Source organism: Pantherophis guttatus, chromosome 1, assembly GCF_059756535.1.
Source record: "Pantherophis guttatus breed Tessera chromosome 1, ASM5975653v1, whole genome shotgun sequence".
Lineage (NCBI taxonomy): Eukaryota > Metazoa > Chordata > Lepidosauria > Squamata > Colubridae > Pantherophis > Pantherophis guttatus.
In genome coordinates, this window is record NC_142063.1 from 68,350,417 (window position 1) to 68,375,964 (window position 25,548).

The window sequence follows — 25,548 nt, forward strand, 5'->3', positions numbered from 1 at the left end:
GTAGATTATTTTGAAGACGAAATTATATATTCTTATTTGATTTTTTAAACAGCTTTTTCTTTTTCAAAATAATTATTTAATCTTTAAAGGAACCATCTTCTAAATGTACAGAGGAAAGCTCTGATAGTCTGGTGCAGCAATAGAATATAATGCCTTTCTAACAATTTAAGATCTTCATTTAAAAAGTGTACTCAGCAGTGCATATGAATTTGAGTATCTTATTGGGCAAGAATATATTTTTGTTGAGTTATTAATCATTCTGATTAAAGCAAACATGTCTGAGTTTATCTGTGTTTCATATGGTGTCAGGAATGTCAGGGGAAGAAGGGAGAAGACTTGAAATGTTATCTTAGAAATCAAATTATTTGGTATGGTAGAAGTTTTTAAAAATGGTTAACTCTTCACAAAGACTTTTTCACTGCCATTATTGTATTCCAATTAGTGTATAGGAGTTACAATAATATGCAGCAGCAGGATGTTTTTAATTGTAAACATTTAGTCTCTAAAAATACTAAAGTATCACAACTGATTTCAAGCAGTGTTATAGAGTTGTATTCTAATTGGATGTACTATTGTCTGAAATGCCCACAATTATGTCTGCAAAGAATATGTAAAATTTCCTAGAGAGATAAAATCTGCAAGAAGGAATGTGGATAATTTCAAGTTCTCCCCCTCTACATTCCGAGCAGTCTGTTCTTGTTAGGATGGTGGAGTAATTTTTTTCAGCACTTCCTAATCTCAGAGAAATTTTACTTTTCTTTGCAATATTCCAACTTTCTATTTTAGCCGTTCAAATAAAAAAGAATTCCCAATAAAATCCCATTTCTCCAAAACATAATCATGATGAGAGAATTTCGGCTACAGTTCCTCTTCAATCAAAGCATGCACCACTGCCTATGAGCAACTTTTAGCTAGTTTAGCCAAGAACCAGTTGCACTTTGGCCAAATATTTCTTCTCCTATGCTACACCTTGCTCTGAAACCGAGCATCAAGGACATCTTTATCTGTATGGCTACAGGAAAAAGAGATATATTCTTTACTTAGGGACTACCTTGTCTCCGAAGGTACTAATTTTTTCCACAAGTTAAATGTTTAGTCCATCTGCTGTTCAGTGTTAACAAAAGCTAACATAATGTGAAGAGACTATGCCAGTAATAGAAAAAGAAGGCAAAAGTAATAACCAATTTTATCTTCCTAACCTCAAAAATGCATAGGTATAGAGAGATATGTAGCCATCAAGCAAACATCTGCTACTTGGGCTAAAAGCTCTGACAGATCTAGATGAAATCTTTTAAGTATTAAAGTGCCAAGAATCACACAACGGTAAATATTTTTCCCCACTTGTAATGTGGCTTTGAAAGCTAGACAGTCAAACATGCTAAATTAAGGGGGAGGAGGAGTACCTTTGATGCTGGAGAAAATTATTGGGAATATCTTAATCCAGAAGAAGAAGAAATCATTCAATACTTGATGAAGTGAAACTAGTATAATGCTCATTGGAAGCACTACTAATAAAGCTTTTAAATATTTTGGATAAATATGAAGGCAAGGGTCCTTGAAAAAGACCTTGATGGTTGAAAAAATTCAAAGTTTGTTTAAAGGCAGAAGGACAAAAGAATGATGACTCAAGAATAAGCTTACAAGAAATCAAAAAAGCAGTTACTGAGACAGTTTTGCAAACTGATATTTATCAGGTCATAAAGATTAAAAAGCAAATGAATGACAGAATGTTAGAAATCTTGAAGTGGAAATTTCTATCCGAAAGAATTGCGCCTTGGCAATCTGAAAGCTTTACCCTGCTCCCCAAGCTAAATTAAGTAGCCCAGTTTCTATTCCCGCCAGCCATTCAAGAAAAAGAGGGAAGATATTTTCTCACAAGATCTCTCCCGCCCCCCCCTTTTTTTTCTGATTACTGATGTGGTTTAAGCTAAACTGGTGAGAGAGTAAAAAACAATGAGACAAGTAGGAATTACAGGTAATCCTCAATTTACAACTACAATTGAGTCCAAAATTATGTTGCTATGTGAGAAATTTGTTAAGTGAATTTTGCCCCATTTTACGTAATTTTTTGTTAAATTAATCATTGCAGTTTTTAAATTAGTAACACCGTTGTTAAATGAATTTGGTTTCCCCATTTACTGCTTGTCAGAAGGTTGCAAAAGGTGATCACATGACTCTGGGACATTAGCCATCATAAATGTGTCAGTTGTTAAACATCTGAATGTAAATCGCGTGACCATGGGGATGCTGCAATGGCAATAAGTGTGAAAAATGGTCATAAGTCACTTTTTCACTGCCATTGTAACTTTGAATGGTCACTAAGCGAACTGTTGTAAGTCAAGGACTACCTGTAGTGCATCACTGGACAAATTGGCAATACCTGTATTGTTTTCAGAAATGATTTACTACCTGCAACTCATGGTTGCTATCAAAGCTTGTTGCTTACCATTTACTTTGTCCTCAATGTGTCATCCAGAACTTTTGGATTTACACTGTAAATGTGCTTATTTTAAACATTATTTTTGATTTGGAAGATAGAAACAAAGACCACCAAATGCACTTGTCATAGGTTGTTTTTGTTTTGGGGTCAGTATCAAATATATATATTATATTTATTTGTTGGAGCTACATTCTTCCTTTCCTTCCAGAGTTTAAGATAGCAAATGCCGTACTCCCTCTTCCCATTTTCCTGCAATAACAATTCTGAAAAGTAGGTTGGGATGAGAAAATGATATAAAGTCATCCAGCAAGCATCCAAAGCTGATCCTGAATGTGAGCCTGAAACTCTCCAAGGGCATTACAACACACAACCACTATATATCATACTGACACTGCCTCCTAAGGATATCAGTCTAACATATGCTATTTATGATCAAAATGCAATCTCTTGTATTATATTACTGAAAACTTTTTAAAGGGAAGCAAATATTGTAAGAGAATATATTCACATGGGGAATGTTGCACATTACTGTCCTTTACAACTGTTACCTGTGAAATTCATTTATTTTGAATTACCAGGTGTGATTGTGTCTAGGTTCATATGAGATACTAAGCCTAAAATCCTGATTAATAGATAAACCTATCTGCCAATTTCACATAATGTACTACCTATATTGGGAAGATGGTTTAGTTCCTCCAACATTCTGAATCATAAATTATTCAACCCCATTTTAATCCATGCATCAAACTTTTTGAATGACATGGACATTTTTCTGTACTAACAGATGTGCTATTTTCGGGGGGGTTTCCCTCCAGAAAATATATGAGGAAGTTATTTTGCAAAACGAACTAATCTTTTATTTTTATTTTTTGTCAGGTGAAAAAGCGTTAAGATAGTCTACATTTCAAAGTCATGTACAGTATCACAATTACTATAGTTTAATGGACAGTAGCACTTCTATCTTGTGGAGAAAAATGTTTCTTGGACCTGATCTTAACTGAAAAATTTGTTAGTATCCAAATCAGGACAGATGGTATTTTAAGCTCTGCATACCCCAGATGCAACATTGTTCTGAAGAAAACAATGTTTTCTTCAGAACAAAAAAGAAGAAAAATTCTTCTAAAAGAAGAAAAATCTGTTTTTCTGTGAAGTGACTACAGATAGCAGACTAATAGGGTGCTTTGAAAAAGGTCATATGTTTATCCAACGTTACAGTACAAGAATCATGGTTTGAAGCCTAACTCTTATAATTTCGATACACCTAATGGGACTGCTAAAACAGTTTCCCACTAGCTTCTCAAAGTTCTATAAAATATGGTTGTTACAGAAACATTTGCTGGGGTAATCCTAACAAAATACATTGAGGAACTTGGGTAAGATGAAGAGGGTAGGAATGTTTGTGTAAAGTTGAAGCATAAAAAAGCTTAAATTGGTATGTTCTACCCTCTGTATTTTTGAATAACTGGAAAATGTACATTTGATAAGGACATTGATAACAATGTTAAAAATCTAGTTTTTGTATTATTTCCTATCTCACACACACACATGCATAGACATTATGATCCTAAAACAATACTGAGAGTTCAATAAAACTGAAGATTCATCTCCCATAGTGTGACTTAGTGATTATTGGTATTTCCTGGTATCAAAGTCTAATTCAGGTGTATTAAGTGTTAAAAGTCTTTGACCCAGAACAATCTGCTTGTGCTCAATAAATTGTTTAATTATTATTTTAGTTAGCAATCCGACCAGCACATGCAGTCAATCACAGGGCTCCCATTCAAGAGTTGGAAGAGTACAATAGTACTCTTTTGGAAGTGATCAAAATAGCGATCTCCTAACTTTCAGAACAACATACCATGAAATTTGGATAGACCCAACCCTGTTGGCCTTCTATAAGGCCTTGAAAATTTGCCTCTTATCTGAGCATTGGGTCAGGTCAGAGTGTTGGATGAACTCATACTGTAATGATTGGGAATGCAGTTAGGATTGGCCTCAATTGTACTATGTTCTTGGCAGGGCCGGATTTAGATGAAAAGAGGCCCTAGGCTATTTCACTTATGAGGCCCTTTCACCTATAGTGAAAGTGTAATTTTAATTTTGCTAACAATTTGAATGTAGGCCCCTCTTGATCTTGAGGCCCTAGGCTGAAGCCTAGTTAGCCTATAGGAAAATCCGGCCCTGGTTCTTGGTTGATTTTATCTTGCTTGGTTATTCTTTTGGTTATTTTTCTCTGTTTTAACCCTATTTATTTATTTATTGCGATTTATAGGCCGCCTTTCTCCCTAGGGACTCAAGGCAGCTTACAAAATGACAACTTCAATACAAATCACAATACAATACAAAATTAAAATCAGTAACCCAATTAAAAAACAATTTAAAATTATACCAGTGTACCCCCAAACGGATCAGTTTAATTGGCGGAAGAGCCATGTCTTCAGCTCGCGACGGAAGGAAAGAAGGTCGGGGGCTGTCCTGAGCTCAGTGGGCAATCCATTCCAGAGGGTCGGGGCTCCCACAGAGAACGCCCTCCCCCTGGGGGTCGTCAGCCGACATTGTTTGGCCGACAGCACCCTGAGGAGGCCGACTCTGTAAGAGCGCACAGGACGTTGGGAGAACGGCTGGAGATGGTCCTGCAAGTACCCCAGGCCTAAGCCATGAAGAGCTTTATAGGTGAGCACTAGCACCTTGAAACGTATCCGGAGTGCCACCGGTAGCCAGTGCAGCTCACACAGGAGAGGTGTTACACGGGAGTATTTAGACGCCCCCGTAACTACCCGTGCGGCTGCATTTTGGACTAGCTGAAGCCTCCAGACACATCCCAAGGGCAGCCCCATGTAGAGGGTGTTACAGTAGTCCAACCTAGAGGTAACAAGGGCGTGAGTGACCATGGCGAGGGCATCCCGGTCTAGGAACGGGCACAACTGGCGCACAAGACGGACCTGTACGAAGGCCCCCCTGGTTACGGCCGTCAGATGGTCATCTAAAGACAGCCGAGAATCCAGGAGGACACCCAAGTTGCGGACCTATCGGAGGGAGCAAGGGTTTCACCTCCGATCATTAAGGATGGAACCTCCAGATCCTGGGATGCCGGCATCCACAGCCACTCAGTCTTGGAAGGGTTGAGTCTAAGCCTGTTCCTCCCCATCCAAACCCGCAGTGTCTGCTCAGTATCACAATCCTCATGTTGTTTGGCCATATAAGATGGTAAAATAAAGATGAATAAATAAACTGGGATGATAGGGTGGGGGAAAATTTTCAATTGAATTATCTATGTAAGCATTAGAATATTTAGCCATAAGATAGAGACCTAGAATTAACTGTAGGGAAACAATAATGATAGAATAAATAATAATAGAATATAATATACTGATATACTAGATTTAGTAGAAACTTGTTATTCTGTAACCATTAGGTTCTTGTAACACATATATAGCCTTTGTATTTGTATCACATATATTATGCCTTTATATTTGTATCTCCTGTAACAAACATATTCTGTTATTAGGCCTCTGTAAAATAACTGGTATTTGTCAAACATATGTTCCTGCCAAACATATGTTCCTTTATTTATTTATTTATTTAATTTATTTATTTTTAAATTTATATACCGCCCTTCTCCCCGAGGACTCAGGGCGGTGTACAGCCAGAATTAAAAAACATGAAATACAAATATTAAAAACAATTAAAATATATATAAATTTGGTCCAAAATTAAAAATACAAACCAATTAAAACATTTAAAATTTCTTCTTAAGCCAGCCCGGCTTGCTGGAAAAAGTGGGTTTTAAGGGCACAGCGGAAGGCACTAAGGTCTTGGATTCTCCTTATCTCTGGGGGGCAACTGATTCCAGAGGGTAGGTGCCCCCACAGAGAAGGCCCTCCCCCTGGGAGTCACCAGCCTACATTGATTGGCTGATGGCACCCTGAGGAGGCCCTCTCTGTGGGAGCGCACGGGACGATGGGAGGTCGTCGGTAGCAGCAGGCGGTCTCGAAGATAGCTAGGCCCGATGCCATGGAGCGCTTTAAAGGTGATAACCAACACCTTGAAGCGCACCCGGAAGACCACTGGGAGCCAGTGCAGCTCACGCAGGAGCGGTGTTACATGGGAGCGCCATGCTGCTCCCACCACTACCCGCGCTGCTGCATTCTGGACCAGTTGGAGCCTCCGGGTGCTCTTCAAGGGGACCCCCATGTAGAGAGCGTTGCAGTAGTCAAGGCGAGAGGTGAGGAGGGCATGAGTGACTGTGCACAGGGAATCCCGATCAAGAAAGGGCCGCAACTGGCGAATCAGGCGAACCTGACAAAAGGTCCCCCTAGTTACAGCCGTCAGATGTTCCTCCAAGGACAGCTGCATATCCAGGAGGACTCCCAGATTGCAAGCCCTTTCTGTGGGGGCCAAAGACTCGCCCCCAATAGTCAGTGATGGAGTCAACTGACTATATCGGGATGCCGGAAGCCACAGCCACTCAGTCTTGGAAGGGTTGAGCTTGAGCCTGTTCCACCCCATCCAGATCCGCACGGCCTCCAGGCACTGGGACATCACTTCAAGTGATGTCTGAACCCATATCAATTTTCTTCCTGTTTTTCTTGTGCCATCTAAGAGCATGGTATGTATCTCAGTTGGAACTGCAGACATCATCCAAGGGATAATTTACACCTCAGCCCTAATTTACATCTTTGATTTGTATAAGCTCCTTCCTTACAAAACCAGGGGGCCAAATGGCCAATTGAGAGAACAAAGGAATGCTCAAGGAAGAGATAAGACTAAGTGAGAAGCTTCTATTTCCTTGCAGGGTAACAAGGAATACACAAACCTAAATTAGGGGGCCAGAATTGGGGATTTAACTGGTGTTTTAAAGGTATAAAAAGGGGTCACATCTTCTCTGAAGTTGTTGGCCTTTCCATATACATGTTTCTTTGTATGTTTGGAACGGTTTTACTCAGCCTTTTGCTTTTGATCAAAAATCAAATGCTGATTCTTATACAAGCCTCCGTTTAAGTCCTTCTTTTTGGCTCACTGTGGGCTTAAGCGTACTGCCAGACCTTACAAACGTATGATAGTCTTTCATAACATCTAAGAAAACAAATTCAGTATCTTGTTTTTATTATCCAGTGATTATATAGCTAGTAGCATTTTCTTGCCACCTAATTTTTTAATACGTCCTGCTTCTGTTTTATGGACCCCTACCATGAAGGGCTTTATAGGTAATAATAACCAACACTTTGAAGTGGACCCAGAAGCAAAATGGCAGCCAGTTCACCTCATATTAAGAGCGGTTATTATTTCTGAGATTTAAAATGTATTACAATATTTTACTTATAACTGTAATGGAGACTGGAATTTGTAGGTCATGATGGTTGTTAGTTGAGACACCCATGTAGCCAGACTCAATTTTATAACTTTATTTTTACAGGGTTAGGGTTAGGATTTTGCCAGAAACTGGCAAAAAAGGAATTGCAGTCACTCAGCTACAGAATGCTATAACTGGTGGTAAAGGCAAGCGGGTTCCCAAGCAAAGTACAGTCATGTGACTGCAGGAGCGTTAGCACCTGTTGTTACTCCTGAACTGGATCGTAAGAGCACCATAACTTCAAAACCACTAAGTATTCTTTAAACAAGGACTACCAGTATGTTCTTCCTGCAAATTTGCTCCTTTAGTGGAATGAAGGCAATGAACCTGAATAGTAATGTCCTCATGAAGATGTTTTATATGAGTTAATTCAGCAATCCTAGAATAAATACTGGTAGTCCTCAACTTATGACAATTGAGCTCAACGTTTTTGTTGCTAAGTGAGACATTTGTTAAGTGAGTTTTGCCCCTTTTTGACACCTTTCTTGTGTGTCGTTAAGTGAATCACTGCACTGGTTAGTAACACGGTTAAGTGAGCCTGCCTTCCCCACTGATTTTGCTTGCCAAAAGGTGATCACATGACCCAGGGACACTATAAGCGTCATGAGTCAGTTACCAAGCACTTGAATTTTGATCACATGATCACGGAGCTGCATCATAAGTGTGAAAAATGGTCATGTCACTTTTTTCCAGTGCTGCTGTAAGTCTGGTCACTAAATGAACTGTTGTAAATCGAGGACTACCTGTGTGAACTTACATTTACTGTGAGCTCACAATACAGTAAAACCATTCAATGGTGTTAATTAAAAAAAACCTTTGACTTTGTATAAATATACAAAAGTATGAAGGCTATTGCTTAACGCATTGTAAGCCGCCCTGAGTCTCCGGAGAAGGGCGGCATATAAATTAAAGCAAAAAAAAAAAGAACCCTTAGGTTGTAATCTATGGTTTGAAGAACGTCTTCATCCCACATGCTGAACCGTGGACCACACTGCGATTCAGCGTTTGACGACTGTAAGGTTAGACTTGATTGCCAGTCGCCCCTGGTCCGTCCCCCCCACGCCAATCCCAGTCAGGCTTTCCCAATTCCAAAGCTGGGACCACTGGTATGAGAACGTTGTGCGCATGCGTGAGTGGCTGTTGACTGAGCGCAAAACAAGCAAGGACAGGCATCTGTACGGAAATAAGAAGCCGTGACCGGCGCAGGCCCAGTGGACTGACGTTTCTTCTCTGCTCCGAGTCGCTTCCAATATAACTCGGCTGCCAACCGTCCTGCAGGTCGTTTCTCCCTCCAGGGCGTTGGGAATGTCCCAACGCACCAACCCTCCACCTTTGCGACGCCGCGGAGCAATTCCAGGAGAAGGAAGGCGTGCCCCCCCACCCCTTCGCTTGGCCAATGGGTTTTCTGCGTTGCGGAGGCGGCGCAAAACTCGGGTTGGCCGTCCAATAAAAATCAAAAGCGGGAGGTGACCGATAAGAGCTCGGCCCAATAGAAGAGGAGAGGCGTCGGCAACGTGATCCTTTCGCGCGGGCTCCGATTGGGTGACCGGAAGCAGGGGAGGGGAAGATGGCGGAGTGAAGGGGAAGAAGTGGAGCGAGAGCCTCTGCGGGCTGCGGCCCGGGGGCCCCAGCTGGGGTAAGAGAGCGGGGAAAGCCAATCGCTGCGGCGGAGAAGGTTTGCGAACACCGGGCCTTGTTGGGCATAAGCCCGATTTTGGTGCAGGAGTTGTTTTGGCTTGGCTCATTCGCGGGGTGAAGGGGGATCTGAGCCCTGTGTGTGTGTGCCCACCACTATCGCGCGCCTCTTGATTGGAACAAGTTCCAGGATTATGGAACCGACCTTGAGCTCTTCTTCGAAACGGCTCCCTGCTGTTTTCCTCCCTGGGTTAGGGTGCCACATATAATGGGCGCCAGGGTAATAGTATCTGAAAGGCGAAGCTTTTTGCTCCTGCAGTTGCGGAGATTGGTTAAAACGTGGCGCTTTTCGGGTGCCACCGAGCTCTGCGACTGCGAAGGAAGGCACCGCGAGCCTTTCTCCCTAGAATGGCTAATGAAAGCCAGAGGTTTTTTGGGGTGTGTGGAGGGGAGAGTTTCTGTTGGGCCGTGAACAGTAGGGTTGTAATGCAAGCTTGATCCAGGTCGTCCTCGACTTACAACAGTTCCTTCAGTGACCACAAAGTTACAACGGCATTGAAACAAGTGACTTATGACCGTTTTTTCACATTTACGACCGTTGCAGTATCCCCATAGTCACGTCATCAAGATTCGGAGGCTTGGCAACCGATTTACGACGGTTGTCTCTGGGGTCTCGTGACCACCATTTGCGACCTTCTGATGAGCGAAGTCAATGAGGAAGCCAGATTCACTTCACAACCATGTTACTGACTTAACATCTGCGGTGATTCCCTTAACAACTGCGGCACAAAAGGTCGTAAAATGGGGCAAAATTCACTTAATGTTTCAGTTACCAACAAAAATGTTGGATTCGATTCTGGTCGTAAGTCGAGAACTACCTGTACTTGGTTTATTGGTATAAATACATCGTTATATGAAACCTCCAGACTTTTTCTGGCTCCCGCTTTCATGTCTACCGATTCAAGGTATAATTGAGACTTTCTCTCCTGTCCCAGAGTTTTGTTTTATGTCCATTTTTTTTCTTGCCAAATCAATACATTTTTTTTTTCATGGTATATTGTTTATTGACTCATCTCTTAGTTTAATATTGATAAGTGTGTGCTGACCCTTTATTTTATGAAACTGAATTAGTGACTATTTTGTTTTCTTTGTATTCAGAATTACACTTTGTTACAGTTCTCTGGTACTTTGTGATTTGGAATTGGAATTTAGGATGAGGATCGGTAGGAGGGCAAAATGTAGGCAGACATACAACATTGAAATATCAGTTGAAAAAATATCAATGTTTCCATTTTGAATTCCTGTTTTCTTTTCAAGGTAGTTTTTAGTGGTATATGCATATTTATAAGAGTAACAGTGTTTTCTTTATAAAATAGGAATAAAAGGGCAATGTTAGGAACAATGAGTTTATGAAGTTGGTAATGACTAGTTTTAGAAAATGCTGAGACATCTAGGGAATAGATCTTGTTGGATGTAAGAGAGACTTGTTAGAGAATTCTGCAGATGGCTGGGAATTGAATTTTGAATAGATTCATATGTACTGTATTCATTAGTGTGTACTCTGAAAGCAGCTGCATCTATTGAAGTAGATATTGCCAAATATTTTTAATGAGTACTTCTCAGTATTTATTCAGCTGCTGAAATATCATTGAATAAAGGGACAGATGCTGAGAAACAGGACTTATCAGCAAAGTTATTTTTACTAGCCTTATTAATGAAACTAAAAATTGTAATTGGGTTTTTTTCATTTCAGGGGATCAGATCAGTAGAGAATATTCTAGATTAGGCCCTTTCCTCGAAGGTATGTGTCTTTTAAGAGATTACGTTTATCTCCAAATTAGCAGCTTTTTTCCCCCCAAGATATGGCATGGAACCCAGCTGGGCATTGGTGCCTGAAAACATCTTGAATTCCTCTGAATAGTTTTGTTGGAGCCTTACTTTGGGTGACTTTTCCAAAGAACTCACAAAATAGAATGACCTGACAGAAATGCTGCCTAGTAATAAATTTTGTATTTTCTATTAGCTGAAGGGTTTTCAAATGAACCATTTGGGAAAAAAAATCATTAAAGTACAACTTACATAGCTTAAATATTTTATTCAAAGAAACCAAAAGTATGACAAATATATATATTATTGCTTTTAATATAAAAATATGAAGGGGCTGAATACTTGTATTCAGACTGTAGTTATTTTAGTGACACTCTAGGAGCATTATAAATATATTTCTTAAGCTTAATCATGGAGGGATTTAACTTTGAAACTGGTCAATATGACTTTTATGTGTATTATGGTATTTGTAATGAATAAATACATCTTTAAAAATTAAAATAGGCTTTTTGTAGAATGATACAAGTGGACAACATTCTGTTTTATGTTACTGGTTTGGGCACAAAAATCTCAAAAAGGACTATCTGGTGAACTAGTGTAGTGTAACAGGTAAGTTGTTGGACAAAGACTGGGGTGGCCCAAATTCTAATCTACTTTCAGTCAGAAAATTTATTAGATGATTTGAGGCCAGTTATATTCAGTGATTGGAGATAAAATTAAAACTGAACTTCTGAAGGAAAGACGGATATAAAATTGATAATACTATAATTATAATCTCCCACTCTGAACACTATGCTTTTGGGGGGACCTGATCCAGTAAAGCATTTAGGGAGGACTAGTCAATGGTAAATTTGTTACTAAATGTCTATAAGGCTTTGGGATGTGTATCTATTTTTTCCAAATAGATTTGGAAATTCACTATACTTTAGTGTGGGGACTTATTTGTTAGTTTTATATGCTACTGTTCTTTCAAGAGCTCACTATGACATACATAACATTTCTTTCTACAGTTTTTCCCAAATTTAAATATGGGCTTCACTGACTAAGGATGCACTTTCACTGCGAACTAGAACCCCCCCCCCCAAGTGCAGCTCCTTAATTACTTGTCCAATTTCAGAGATAAATGCAAACACTAATTGGGATTAGATACTGTTGCCTGAGATGAAGAAGGTGAAAGAAAATACAAGCCATAACTATTTATGCAGATTATGCTAAGGTTTTAATGAGCCACTATTTACCAATTGCAAATCCAAATTATAGATAAGGATATATAATTGTGTATTTCTGGTAGGATGATGGTGTTCATATCAGCTTTCAGAAATGATGGATGATGATGCTATCCATTCAGTCATATCTGATTTTCGGAGATTCTGTGGACTGGTTGTCTTCACATTATCCATCTTGTGTAGCTTCTTTCATTTCTTTTATGTTCTGGCTATTGGTAACTAACCACCATGTTTTTGGCGGCCTCGTTTCCTTTGACTCCAATGAGTTTGATCAGATGACATGGCCAAAATAAGTAAGGCGGAATTTTATGATTCATGTCTGGGTTTTTATAATTCAATACTGGCTTGTTTGTCACCTTTCTGTTTGATAAATTCTGTTCGCATTTGAAAGGTTCAGTATAAAGTCAAAACTTGTCAGTCATGATTTTAATGTATATCTGTGAAGATTTGCTCCAATATGAAGGAATGCCATAATGGTCTTTAATGGTTACCAGATAGGAAACAGCAATATGTAATGTGTCTTTTAATATTTTCTTCTTCCCCTACAGGTCCATGCCCCTCCAGGTCCAAGCAAATATCATAGTAATTGGCAGTCAACATTTGCATTAACTGAAAGCTACCGGCAAAAGTTCTTGGTGATAAAATGATCAGTGCAGCATGAAATGAAAAGTAAGTGCATTTTGTCTATGGAATAGCATGGCCTGTTCTTTTATGATTTGACAGATGTATCTATCTCAGAGTGCTAGAGGAATTTGCTGATGATATGTCAAACTTTTATGTTTTATATTTGAGAAATTCTAGAAAACTTACGAAGTGCTGGATAATTGGATAAAAGCTTTTCCTATATTCAAAGAAAGAAAAGTGGGGAAATGTCAGAATGGTCACTCTTCCGTTGTTACATGAGGAGATTCTAGAGCAGATCTGAAAGAGATATCCTGTAAACATCTTAAAAACATTGCAATAATTATCATAATAATTACTGTATTGTTTGGACTGGATGTCATGAGAAATATATGGATACATAGTTGGTTTGAAAATAAACAGTACTTATTAGTAATTCCTCATCAAGTTGGGAGTGAGGTATAAAATGGGGTGACTTGAATAAGGAAACAGAGAATGTGTATCAAATTTCCAGACGAAAATTAGATGGAAAGCATGTTCCCTCCCCTCTATTAAAAACAAAATAGGTTAGAGAAATGAGTGAAAATAACAATCAAATTTAATAGATGCAATGCAGTTATGTATTCCAAAAGAATAAACCAAATTATATGTTCTGTGAACACATTCCGCTATATCAGTGGTCCCCAGTCTTTCCAGCATGATGGACTGGCAGGTGGCGGTGACGGGGTGGTGGTGGAGGGGGAAGAGGGGATGATTTCATGCGTGCACTGCTTTCACAAATGAAGCTTCGCAGGTGCACTTGCTCACCATTTCCATGGCCTGATTCTCAAGACCCTGAGTCCCAGTGCGGACCGGCACTGGGACATGGACTGGGTGTTGGGGATCCCTGCTCTATTAACTCCTTCAGAAGTTAATCCTAGAATATCTTCATCAGGACTTTTCTATAATTTATGAAAATTCTACATTCACAGAGAAATTGTAATGGAATTGGAAGCAAGCAAATGTCCCTATCGTCCAAAAAGGAGGAAAATCCAGGAATGAACCATCACTAAAGGTAAACATTCCTTCAAACTAATCTTGCTTCCTGGTAATGTTATAGACTGGTAGCTTTTTTGGCATGATGTGGAAATTGCTTGTCAGTAGCTTCTTCCATGACATTTTTAAAACCTTCAAGTCTAATTTGGACCTCTGGTATTATCAGTAGCTTGATGCTGTGCTGATACTTATTTTATCATATTTGTTTGCTACCCATCTTGTCACGAGATGACTCTGGATGAATTACAGTGTTAAAAGCAGGAAAACCATAGTATAGATATTTATTATTATTAACAACAAAACAACAACTGGTGATGATTAAAATATGGGAGGGGAGGGAGCAGGATGCACAAGAGGGGAGATGGGATCTACTATTGATCCATCAGCTACCTCCAGCGTGATACTCCCCCATTGGGACCCCAGGCCAACTGGCAGAGTCAAGTCTTCAGCCCTTGCAGAAGGTCAAGAGAGTGGGGGCAGATCTCGCTCTGAGGGGCAAGTTGTTCCAAAGGTCCACAGCCACAATAGAAAAGGCTCTTCTTATGGACCCTGCCAGCCAGAATTACTTAACCAACAGGATCCACAGTATGCTTCTCTGCTGGCACTGATGGGGTGAGCTTGTCCCATTGGGATGAGACAGTTCCTCAAGTAACCTGGACTCATGCCATGCAGAACTTTAAAGGTAATAGCCAACACCTTGAATTGCATTGGGAAGCAAACTGGCAATCAGTGCAGCTTGTGGAACAGAAGTGTAACATGGACCACTCGAGGGACCCCAAAATCTGCCTGAACTGATGCACTCTGCACCAGTTGTAGCTTCCAAATACTTTTCAAGGGTAGAACAAATTGCATTAGTCCAGGCATGAGATGACCAGGGTTTGAATGGCTGAGCGCAGATATTCGAAAGACTCTCAGGTCTTTTTAAGAGTTGATTTCTTAGCACTGTGAAAAGGCCACTTTCCAAAATCTGTTTTAAATTAAATTCTTTTAAATTAAAAGCAAATTATACCAGACTAATGTTTATTTTTCAACAGTTAATAGTCTGATAAATGATAAAATTATACCATTGATATACTATACATTTTTTTCAGTAAAATTTCCATCTATTTCCACAATATTCTTTTTGTTGGGATGGTTAAATTTTTAGTGTTTTAAAGGCTTTTACTTTTATTTAGAAATAAACTTGATCTATATCATTGATTTAAATTGTCTGCTTTCTTTAAATCACTTAAAATGAGTCCACCCTCTTAGTTGGCAATTTGTCAGGAATTCTATTGTGGTAGATTCCCAGCATTGACAATGAATGGACAACAATCATTTAGGGAACTTCAGTTTTTATGGATGAAGCGAATGTTAAGAATCCCTGTTATTTCTTAATAACAGTTTATTTTGATACCATGTAGGCTTAAAACAATAAATGGATATAATCTTTTAGAACAACAAGTCACCCATTGAAGGTTTAACATTTCCTTTTTATGATCTTACTTTTGACTGATATGCTGACTATAATCATTAAACACTTTTTATTTTTTTTTGCTTCTACAAATACTCTTGTTTTAGTGTAAATGGAAGTAAAAAACCCCTTTACTAACAATAATTACAAAAGGGAGTGTTATTCCTTAATAGCTATTAAACTTCAACAGTACTTGAAGACCTTTGAGAGAAATAAAAAAATATGCAGGGATAGAAAATTAGTATGTGTATTTTGGAATTGGTTCAAACTGTCATTTGAAAATACATCCTTTTCTGCAAGCTTTGCTTACAATCTCACAATATAGGTTATATTGAAATGACTGAACATTCTTTGTTATTGTTAGTGACTATCATTTTCATTAAAATTTGTTTTCTGATGTTTTTTATTCTATGGCAAGCTTTCAATTAAATAGTGTTAATTCCTAAAATAAGCCTCTCCTGCATTCCAAATGATAAACGTTTTGGACCTCAACTCAGTTGTTATCAGTAATTATTTTACAGATGTTACACTACTTTATATTGTACATTTAGCACAGTACATATTTTCATGCAAATAATGCTTCTACATTGTAAAGCGCTATGGGGTGGTATATACATCTAAACGCTATTGCTATATGCAGTAAAAATGAGATTTATTTTCCATACTCAGTTGCTTTTCATGGCAACGTTTTTCAGTGATATTTATGTATCAGAAGCAGGGTTGAAATCCAGAAGGTTCTGACAGATTCTGGAGAACCGGTACCAGAAATTTTGAGTAGTTTGGAGAACTGGCAAATACCACCTCTGGATGGCCCCAGAGTGGGGTGGGAATGGGGATTTTGCAGTATCCTTCCCCTGCCACACCCACCAAGCCACGCCCACAGAACCGCTAGTTTAAAAAAAAGGGATTTCACCACTGATAGAAGGCAAACAGTCTTCAGATTCTAGGCTTATAAAGTAGTCTTGCTGTATATGGGAAATGAATGAGTCTTAAGAGTAAGCAGAATGTAACCATAATTAATGGCACAATACTCCAGTTATCATTATCTAAAATTCATCTGCAGATTATTTTCCAGTGTTACAATGCCAAGTTTCTATGAAATAAAATATTGTTTTCAGATTCACATTATGTTAATTGAGAGTCAGTTTGATCTAGTGGTTAGGGTTAGAGTTGTGTTCAAGTCCTGCCTTGGCCATGAAAGCCAGCTGGGTGATCTTAGGCCAGTCATTCTCCCTCAGCCTATCTCACCTCATAGGTTTGTTGTGGGAAAAATAGGAGGAGGAAGGTTTGTTGGAAGCATTCACTATCTTGAGTTATTTGTAAAAACAATAAAGGCGGGATATAAATAAATAATACGTGTGTGTTTGATTCCAGGTCGTTTCCTTTTGACGCAGGAGATGCTGTTTCTTTAAAGAGTTGTTATTCATGAATGCCCATCTTGAGAAGAAAACTCTTCCTTTATTTCTCTAAATGGAAATGAAGAAATGCTGCTTTGAGCCTTTTACAGCTCCTCATCATAAAAAATCATCACATGACGCAGAATTATACAGGTGGAAAATACAACCCTTGCAAAGCAACTAAAATGAATATATGGACTTCCATGTGTACCAGGCCTTTGCTTATGGTTTTTTGCCCTCTAAAAGTGATTGTGCATTACAATATGAGCAATTGTCAATTCTTGTTGACACTTTGATTCATTCAATATATTTTAGTAAAATAATTCACCACAAAATCTTTGGAGAACCTAAACAAATCGGTATGTTCTTGAAATACCGTCTCAGAAATCTTGATGAAAAATTATGGCAGAAGGACCAGAATGTACATGTGTTATAAAAAAAAAAAGAGAGAGGGAAATAGTTTGAAAGATTTTCCACTGGAAAATTTCCTTCCTAAAAGAGTCAGTTATAATTAGATTTTAATGGAATCTTGATGCAAGTAAATCTTGATGCAACTACATAAAATTGCATCAGTCAAGTTATGTATTGAATGTACATAAAAGCTGGAAAGTGGGGATATTAATAATATGTCCCACAAAATGAAGGTTGGAGACTTAAAAGTATAGAAAGCCTTGGGTAGTAGAATTTACTTGGTATCGCAATTCTTTCCTAAGGAATTCAACAATAAAAGGAACAATGATTGAACTGTCCAGGCTTTTTCCTGAAAGGAACAACAATGCCAGTATAACCTTGTATGTAAAACTCCACTGCTTAGATGAACAAAAGTTAGACATGCTCAGGAAGGGCTTCTTTATTATTTCTCAATAAGTCACCCAGAGTTAAGGTGGGAATTGTGTTCTAAACATGCTTGCAGAACATTCTTTGCATCGTGTTTGTTTCTACTGGACTGTTTCAAGCTGGGATAAAAGCTGCTTTTTGCCACAATGGGTGCAAAAGCCTATGTCTTCTTCCCTTGCTGAGCCATGGAGCACCTTATTTCAGTTTTATTAAAATATTAATGTAGGTTCGCTAATAGTTTTGACAATATCCTCAATCTTAGTTAAAGGAAGTACATTTGATAATTGTTAGTCATAGCTAAGAATGTTGAATGCTTTTGGCTGATTGTTATTTTCAAAGGTAAAGTTGTGGCTGCTAGAAGAATATTTGGGATGTTTGTATGTTTTAAATAGTTTTAATAAGGGGAATAAACCTAGCAAAGCATTTGTGTTTGCTTGTCATCGTGTTGTGTTTAGCTTATATATGATAAAAGAGTAAACATTTTTTTCTTTCTTTGAATAAAAACGAAGTAGAGGTAGTCCTCATTTAGTGACCAAACGAACTGGCATCTTGGTTGTTAAGCAAAGCAGTCAGTAAATGACATTGACCTGTCGATGAGATCTTACTTCAGCTTTCCTTTGCTTTACAGACCTGTGAATGTCATAAATGCAAGGATTGGTTGTAAAGTTACTTTTTCCTCACCATTGTAACTGTGGCATAGTTAATAAGAGCTAAATAAAGACTACCTGTACAATTGTTTTTTTTTAAGTGTTGCAAAAGAACATTTTCAGAGGGCTTAAAATATAGCTACAGAACAAAAATGAAATATTTAATAGTCAAAAGAGTTGTGAAACTTAGAAATTTACTCATACAAAAGTTTAAATTTTAAAATAATTTGGATATCTTTTGGGTTTATCAAGGTTTCAGAAGTAAAACTTAATGAAGTTGTTCTCTGCGACTCTTACTAAAAATTAGAAAGCAGCATGAATTTAATCAGTAATTTGGATGTTGTTTTAGCTATTTATACCTCAGAGATATTTTGTGGTGAAGATAATACAGTACATTGGGACAGAAGGGAAATGTAATTTAGTTTCCCAAATCATTAGAAAATGATCATATATTTAAGAAAAAAATAAATTCTTTATCTCCTTTCTCACTAAATGCCACTGTAATAATGTATCTATTTCTATTGAATACGGCTGCATTAAGAGTAAAGTTAGCATTTGAGGAAAAAAACAACACTGCTCTCTATGTCTGGGAAATCACTTTAGTTTAGTTATCCATGTCCATCTCCTTAACAGTAGTATTCACAGGCAATATTGCCTTATATTTTTTTTAAGTTTTACATACTCATTTGTTGTCCACCTTGGCAGGAAATCTTTCACATCTGAAAGATGAAGCAAATATGGGGCATGTGCAATAGTATAATATATACATATAAATATATTTTAATACTTGTGGACAAAATGTTACAAGTTGTTTGAGAACAACAAAATCACCAATGTCTTCCATTTTAAAATGTGTATAGTTCCATAAGCATTAGTGCTTTGTAGCAAAACTGTAGTGCCATGTTAGGATCGGTGCATGAGCCTAGTAGTACTTTTTTACGATTTCAGAGTGACAAATTAATGAAGCTGATGATGTAACTTATAGGAAACTGACATGGTTATGGTCATGGTCTAAAGATGCAGTGTCCTTTCTAGGCAATGGTAGAAGAAACTGCTGCATAGAATCAGTGAGATGTGAATTTCATAGTGATTGCATGAAAATAATCTTTAATCAGCCAGGTATATTTTGAGTGCACTTAAACTGCATGTAAAAACCCTAATAGAAGTAATAATCTTTAACAAAACCCCTTGTGAATCATGGAATATTTTGCTATAATGAGAAAAAAAAATAACTGATAGTGTAAATTCTTAAATTTTAGGGACTAGAATAAGCATATGACTAGTCTTTCCCATTCATGCTTTTTTCCACAAAAAGTTTTGGTATGTTTTTGAATCAGATTTGTTGGTTGTTTTTGTGCTTGCATTAAGACAGGAATGGGTAACCTTTTACAGTGTAACTGTTGCTTGTAGAAACTGAATGATTGGGGCTTGCACATATCTGCCAATGGGGCAGCTATTAATCAAGAGTAGCATCTTGCAAAATTGACAAATCTAGAAATGCTATCACTGTACAGCTAATTCTGAATGCACCTAAGTTATTAGCATTGTTCATTATTAAAATCTCATATATATTTTTTTTCTTACCTCGCTATTTTGATAAAGCATTTGTTGTTTTCTTACTAATTAAATATTTAGTCAAATTTATTTCTTGCATCCAAATATCTATATATTACAGTAATTAATCTTAGTAGGTTTTCCCCCTTTTCTGAAATTAGTTAGGTAACTCATCTAAAACTTTATTTTTGGTTTAAACAAGTCAAGACTTAAGTTATGAATCTAGTTCTTTGTAGATCTTTACGGTTTAAATGCTACTTTTAGCTTAAAGGGGATACTGCATCTTTTTTTAAAAAAAGGAACTTCTCTATAAATGACCACCTTGATGAGAGAAAAGATGTCTGTATTTCTTTATTGGCAAAACATAATATGATACTTGTACTGTAACTGTTAACCCAGAGAACTGCAGAATTACTTTTAAAGATCTCTCTCTCTCTCTATTTTCTCATGAAAGTGGCAAGGTGTGTCGTTTGGAGTTGAATTGTGAGGACCTGAGCTCTTTTGGGGCTCTCTTGTGAACAGCAGTATAATTGAATGAAATGGGGCTGATGATTGGGAGAATTGATGGAAAAATACCTCTGAAACTGGAATGCAAAATAGCACAGTACGTAGGGGGGGAAATCCCTGATGCAAATAAAGCCATAAGAAGACAATAAATAGAACTTTAGTAGCAATAACTGTTTGCATGTAATAGGACCTAACTTGCATTGGCAAGAATAGTATAGTAGAATAAATGGTATTAACCAAATAGGTTTGCTGTGCTCTGTGTTGCAGGAAGTTGAATTTCTCATTAAAAGGTTGGTAAGTTCCTCTCTACCACAAAACAATGTGCTTGAATGCTACAGGGCAAAGCCTGGCAAAAATTCCAGAATAATTTTATTTTTAAAAATTGATATAATTAGGAAAAGAGGTTTATTGTATATGAAACCGATGAAAACTTAACACAGAATATTTGTAGATAATTGATCATCATTTCTGAAGTAACGAAGAACCCTTGAGGCTGGGTTCTACCCAGGGATATAATTTAGGAGTTTGGGGATCCAAATTTTTGAACCAAATTGTGAATTTCTTTAAAAGTAGTGCTTATATAATTCTTTTATTCATTTTCTTTTATAAGCAAATCTAATGTTTCACTTTTTTTATTTTATAAAGCTACTTGTAGACATGGAAGGAGGATAGCAAGTTTTAGGTCACTGCCTGGCAAACTTTCATCATTCTAGAGAGCGCAGTTTATACCTCTTTAAAATTATATTTAAAATTCAGTTGCATTAACTTTGTATGCATGTGCAAACTGAAGACCAAGTAAACTGTAAATCTAATATAGAAATCTGCCTTAAGCAGGGTTCGATTGACCAGATTCATTTGCAAGGCTGGGACATATATTTAAAGAAAGTGGCTTTTTATTTTTGTTCTACATTCTTTGATATCTATTGTTTACCTACATGGATAAGGTGGCAGTTTTAAAATAAAATGCATATACACACACACGGGCATGTTTATACACATTCTATAGAACTTTCTGCTCTACGTATTTATACTGATCAATGAAAATTAGCACAAGTTTTCTAAAATGTTCAGAAGTTTAATCCAACATTTATGTACACAAATAGTTGATATGTTTAGGTGACTTTTGATCACATAATAGATAGGGGGTATTCATTAAACTCAGAAACAATTTTTCTAACCCTGGAAAATTATTTGCACTTACTGTGTTTGCCTACGTGATTATTTAAATACCCATTTGCAGAATCCTAAAGGTGTCTCGTATCTATATCAGTACAATTTTTACTGCTCTCATATTTTGAACAGCTAATTTACAAATCTTTTTGTTGGCTCAGCTGGTGCTAGGCTGAATATAACATTGCTCGTAGAAAATTTTACTCTCGTAATCTGAGTCATGAATGTGAGGACTCAGGATTGCATGAAAGACTTGAATGTGGTGCTATTCTGGAAGAACTAGTTAGACTGTTGTTAATTGCTTGTTAAAGCATCTGAATCGCAGCCTCATCCTAGAGTACATTACTGCCTTGATCTAAGTGATAAGGAACTATAGTATTACTGGAAATTTAATACTGAAATATAATTCTAAATGCACGAGAGAAAATTCTTAAGTGGCTCTTCATTGTACTTAATCTGCCTATTCTCTGTGTAGTTTCTCCTTTGATTGTAATTCTCTTGATAGCTCTTAATTTTTGACTGCAGATCAGTTTCATTGAAACATTAATACTATTCTTGATGAAAGACTCCATAGAGCTTGCATTTCATCCGTCAATATTTTAGTACTTTTAAAAATATTTTAATCAGCACCTACTCTCTAAATTTTATGGTGAAATCCCTCTTAATATAGACTTCCCTTTGGATTTTTAAATTTTCCTTTATTTTGCACTTTGAAAAACAATAAATCATGTAAGAATTCAAGCACAATATTGACACAAAGGTGCCAGAAAATAGCTCTCAAAAACAGGCTTTTGGAATACAGATTGCAAGTAGTTCTTTGATGGTTCAGTCAAGATCTAGAGAAGCTAAGATGAATTGAGGTTTTGCATTCAGTTTGTATGATTGGGATGGGTTACAAGAGAAGCCCATACATAGAGAGAGAAGCAGGGAATTTAACTGTTCCAGAAATGTGGAAAAATGATAGCTATGCATAGTGCATAGATTTATACAAAGATTGCTGGAATAAATACATTGGTGTATCTCTTAATAAAGGGGAATAAAAGTACACTTATGCATGGGTTTATTATTGAATCTGAAAATGATTAGAGAAAGAATGCATGTTGGTGATGGGAGGATTAGGGTGACTGTTTCTTGCATTCTAGAAAAGAAAGCTATTTGTTCAGAGAGGAACTGAGTTCATTCTAGGAACATGGGAAATGAATGATGGAGGCTTTGAATGTGAGCACTTCCTAGCTGGTTTTAGATGGAATTTCCAAGTTTTCCAAGTCACAGCACAAAAAATATTCCATAAAGTGTAGTATTTCTTAAGGACTGGATATTGCAATTCTTTTCTTTTCCGTGCAGGTGAAGACAGATAAGGTTACAAAGCTATCAGAATGGAATACTTGTGTGGGAAAAACCACTGGCACAAGCACATAGACTCACAAACCGTCTTTTTTTAGAGATAGTATTCTAATTATGCATGATTAAAATGTATAGTGTTATAGCTATTATCAGTAAATTGATATATGCATTTATACATTATGAAGCAATAGGAACCAATATACCAATAGCTTGAATTTACTGCTTTGATTCTCAGTTTTTTTAGACAACATGCTGCCTCTTTAGTAAAGGGGCAAAATGTACAAAGAAGGGACGAAGCATGACGCCAAAACTGTGTATTAGAAAAAGGAATCAGTAGAATGAACCCTTTTAGTCTCTTACCAAGTTCATAGCAGCTCATGAGCCTACATGATATGAACATGGTTAATGGCAATTTGGGTTTCTTGGTTGCTGCAGTTGTACAAACAAAAAAAGGTGCAGAGTTTCAGAGCACAGAAAAGGGAATATGTAAATCCCAAATGGGGCAATAAAAATGATCTAAGCAGTTTAGGGTTTGTGGTTATTTTTAAGTAGAGATAGTAAATTTAGCCAGAGCAGTTAGTTAGTTGCAGCTAAAAAACAATGAGTAATTAAAATGAGTAAGCTGTCCATACTTTTCAGGTATTAATTTTTCTAAGACAGATGTAGCTTTTCAGTTTCCCACCACCACCACCTTTGGCAGCTGGATTAAAATGAACTGGTTTCAAACCAGCAATAACTTACATTATGAAAATTAGAGATATTTAAGTATTCGTTCAAGCTGTATTTAAATAGGATGTAGCTTTTTTGATCATCTAGAGCAGGGGTGTCACTCAAGGCCTGCGGGCTGGATGCAGCCCGTGGGGTGCTTAGATTTGGCCTGCGGGGCCGGCCTGGAAACACCAGAGGACTAGCCCGGAGTGCCTCTCCAAGCAAAAACGCCCTGTTTTTGGCCACAATGGCCTGCAGCCCTCTGCCAGAAAAAACAGCTCTGGGAGCTGCGCCCACCCGTGCCCTCACCCTCCAAGGTCAAACAACCCTAATGCGGCGCTCAATGAAATCAAGTTTGACACCCCTGATCTAGAGGATTGATAAGACTCAATTTTGAAAAATTGGTGCAGTAAAACGTGTAGATAACTAGAAATATTATAGCAGCATAGCTGTTGCAGCAAAGTCTGTGTTGGCACATACTTTTCCTATTAAGATGTGTGAAAAAGATCTCAAGTTTGAATCTTTAGATTGCACTAGTTTGCAAAAAGGCTTATCTAAGTACTAGTGTATCAAAGTTTGACCTTTTTTCTAGGTGTGAATATTTGTTAAGGCATAATTGTGCATTTTTGGTTTTGTAACTTTCCCAGTTATACACATTTCCAACCATATTTTCGCACAACCATTGGCAGTAATCAGTAATTTCATATTATTACCGGTAGACCTATTGAAGTTGTGATTGAAGTCTTGCAAACCATTTTAACAAGTGAAATAAAGTTTCTCATTTCTAAATTTTTCCTTCCAAAATTGACTTCAATAGTACATTGTTTGAAGGTGTTTCAACTATAAAGAGTAAAATTTAAGACTGGGCTACTGAATGGATATACTTTTTTTCCAAAATAAAATGTTATTCTGGTGTTTGAAAACTGGGAAGAATTGGTAGCAAAAGTTAAGTCTTGAAGATAATCTACAAAATGATTGGCAGATAGGTATGCCTTTTACTAACAGATAAAGTCATCTGGATAAGAGTATAATCTACTCCCTTATATACATTATCAATGTGAACAGTTTGTCTATGTATATACCTAATATTTTCCAGATGGCAGCTTGCTTTTATATCTATGCATATTTGGGGAAGGGAAAGAATGTGTTAAATGTATTCTTTTGACACTGTAAACAATAATTGCTCAAAAATGAGCTTTGAAACTCTGCACCTGTGTATAATTTTTTAGCAATAAAGCAGCATGAGCTGAGAATGCACTAAAATGTCTGTGTCATTTCTTTCTAGAAAGTTAAATGTACAAAATTCTCTTGTACCATTTCACTTTGCCTTCAGTATATAAGGGAATGTGTTTATGTTAAAAAATCATTGAGTTGTATATTTTAAAACTTGGTCAGATGTTTTTGTGTGTATTCTCTGCACAAGTACAGAAATGTTATTCCTAGTGTGTATATACTAACCTGAAGTAAAGACTGATGAATATCAAAAGCATGAACAGCTACAGAGTGCTGTTCATGAGAGACAAGCTTCTGGATGTTCACAAAAAGGAAATGGCCAAGAGTTTGTTACCAAAAATTGAATATCTAAAAATATGTATGTAAAGGTACTCGTTGGAATTCTTGCATGTAATCATTACAATTAATCAGAGTTCCTATATTCTTGTTCATTGGAAAGTGAAACTTGTTCAGTTTCTACTTCCAAACTAGGCAGCAAGAAGTAATTACCTCAGGGTAATTGCAGAAAAACTTAGCATTTGCTTCTACTGACTAGATTGATTGATACTGACCAGTTTGACT

At 37.3% G+C, this 25,548-nt stretch overlaps 1 long non-coding RNA gene across 1 annotated transcript; it reads left to right on the forward strand.

Moving 5' to 3' along the window:
* Positions 1–9,268: 9,268 nt before the first annotated feature.
* LOC117665665 (uncharacterized) lies at positions 9,269–19,039 on the forward strand. The gene is made up of 4 exons (XR_004591427.3): positions 9,269–9,429; positions 13,030–13,150; positions 14,074–14,156; positions 16,965–19,039. It is a non-coding gene; the product is annotated as an uncharacterized LOC117665665 (long non-coding RNA).
* The last annotated feature ends 6,509 nt before the right edge of the window (positions 19,040–25,548 follow it).